General features: G+C 39.1%; 1 pseudogene; it reads left to right on the top strand.

Moving 5' to 3' along the window:
* The first annotated feature begins 896 nt into the window (after nucleotides 1-896).
* On the top strand, nucleotides 897-1,492 carry LOC149990591 (ferritin heavy chain pseudogene; annotated as a pseudogene).
* Nucleotides 1,493-2,770: the final 1,278 nt, after the last annotated feature.

Below are 2,770 nucleotides of genomic sequence, written 5' to 3'. Positions count from 1 at the left end.
AGGAAGGAATGCTTCCACCATGAGTCATAATGATAATTCAATTGAACTGGAACTTAAGCCTGTCACTTGACCACATTGGACTCCTCACACCTTGGATCAATAGAAAAAAAAAACCTGTAAATTAGTACAGCTGCTATAGAAACAGTAAGAAAATTCCTCAAAAATCTAAAAATAAATCTACAATATGACCCAGCAATCCCACTTCTGGGTATTTATCTGAAGAAAATAAAAACACTAATTAAAAAAGATATGTGCACCCTTATGTTTATTGGAGTATTATTTACAACAACCAAAATATGGGAGTGACCTGGGTGTCTGTAGGTAGGTGGATAGATAAAGAAGATATGGTACATATATACAATGAAATATTACTCAGCCATAAAAAAGAATGAAATATTGCCATTTGTGTCAACACAGCTGGACCTAAAAGGTATTATGCTAAGTGAAATAAGTCAGACAGAGAATGACAAATACTGTATGGTTTCACTTATATGTAAAATCTTAAAACAAAACAAAACAAATGACCAAACAAAACATAATGAAACAGGACTTGTAGAAACAAACTGATGGTGGCCAGAGGGGAACAAGGTGAGAGGATGGGTGAAAATGGTAAAGGGAAATATTGTCAATAATATTGTGATAAGTTTGCACTGTGATATATGATTATTAGACTTAGTGGGGTGATTACATTGTAAGGCATCAAAATGTCAAATCTCGAGTCTTTGCAGAGTCGTCGTGGTTTCCTGCTTTAACAGTGCTTGAATGGACCCTGGCGCTTGACCCTTATTCCAACCAGCCACCCGGATCCATCCTTCTGCCACCTTTTCATAGCACCCTCTGACCGCCTGAAGGCCACTGCTCCAGCACCGTGAAGCTGCTTGTCCTTAGCGCCCATCATGACGTCCACGTCCACCTCACAGGTGCACCAGAACTACCACCGGGACTCGGAGGCAGCCATCAACCACCAGATCAACTTGGAGCTCTATGCTTCCTACATCTACCTGTCCATGTCTTACTACTTTGACCTCGATGATGTGGCTTTGAAGAACTTTGCCAAATATTTTCTTCACCAAGCTCATGAGGAGAGGGAACATGCTGAGAAACTGATGGAGCTGCAGAACCAACAAGTTGGCCAAAGCTTCCTTCAAGATATCAAGAAACCAGACCATGATGACTGGGAGGATGGGCTGAATGCAATGGAGTGTGAATTACACTTGGAAAAAAGTGTGAATCAGTCACTATTGGACTTGCACAAACTGGCCACTGAAAAGAACAAGCCTCATTTGTGTGACTTCATTGAGACCCACTACCTGGATGAACAGGTAAAATCCATCAAAGAACTGGGTGACCACGTAACCAACTTGCTCAGGTTGGGGGCGCTTAATCTGGCATGGGAGAGTATCTCTTTGACAAGCACACTCTGGGATACAGTAAAGAGCTAAGCCTTAGGCTGCCTTCCCACAGCCATGGAAGTGACTTCCCTGGTCACTAAAGCAGTACATGCATGTTGGACTTGCCTTTACCTTTTCTATACCTTGTACCAAATCATCCACTTATGTCCTTCATTTGTACCATTCCTTCAAATAACATAATTTGGTACCACCCCCCAAAAAATGTCAAATAACTATATTATACACCTGAATCTAATATAATGTTGTATACCAACTATATTTATATAAAAATTAATTAGTTAATTAAACTAAACTAAATAACGTATGAGTTGTAGCTACAATGATGTCTAGTGAGAAATTTATTAAAGTGCCTATATTAAAAACAAATTTAAAAATCTAGGTTTTTCACCATAAGAATCTAAATAAGATCACGTGAATCCAAAGTAGAAGAAAAAATATAATAAAGTAAAAAAAGCAAAAAAATTAACAAGCCAAAATTTGTTTCCTTAAAAAGATAAGTAAAATTGATAGCCCCCAGCAAGACTGATAAAGAAAAATATAGAGAACAGAAATTCTCAATATCTATAGTGAATGGGAAGCTATCAATACATAACCTACATGTATTAAAAGCATAATAAATATTGTAAACAAGCTTATGCCAATTATTTTAATAACAGATAAATAAAAACATTTCTTGAAACACAAATTATCAAAACTGTTATAAATGACATAGAAAACCTATATATATGCATTAAGTAAATAAAATCATTGGCTTAAAACTTTCCCATAAATAATACTATAGGCCCAGATGGTTTCACTGTTGAATTTGAACACAAAAAGGAAAATTAATACCAATATTACACAATCATTTTCAGAAAAAAGTGGAGAAGAAAATGCTTGCCAACTCATTTTACAAGCCCAGTATAACCCTGATACAAAAACCAAAGAAAAAAATTGCAGTACAAGAAAATTACCAAAAAATATCATTTGAGAGAGAAGATGGCAGAGGAGTGAGGGGAGGCTGCATTTTCAGGCTCCTGAGACCCGTCTGCAGTTTGGGCTAATTGCAGACAGAACATCTCAGTGAGCAGCTGGACACTGGCAGGAGTCGAGCCATGGCACTGCTGGATTAGAGAAAATCCATCTGGGAACAACCTGTTTAGTGAGGATAGCGGAGGGAAAGGGGACAAAACAGGATTCCTGAATGGGGCGGCTGCCCAAGCTGTGGCTGGAAGTACACAAAGGCTTTTTGGCGACCACAGGCTGCCCCGGAGAGGAGTCGGGAGGAAAGGGGATCTCTGCCTGCTGGCAGAGACCGGACTCGACCAAGTGGCATTGGCGCTGAAGGAAAGGAGACAGCGTGCTCCCAGGCAAGTGAA

The sequence above is a fragment of the Furipterus horrens genome, unplaced genomic scaffold (assembly GCF_987537825.1).
Source record: "Furipterus horrens unplaced genomic scaffold, mFurHor1.1.pri manual_scaffold_17, whole genome shotgun sequence".
In the NCBI taxonomy this organism is placed as follows: Eukaryota; Metazoa; Chordata; class Mammalia; order Chiroptera; family Furipteridae; genus Furipterus; species Furipterus horrens.
Note: the sequence above shows the minus strand (reverse complement) of the source record. Positions and strands in the feature narration are given on the sequence as shown.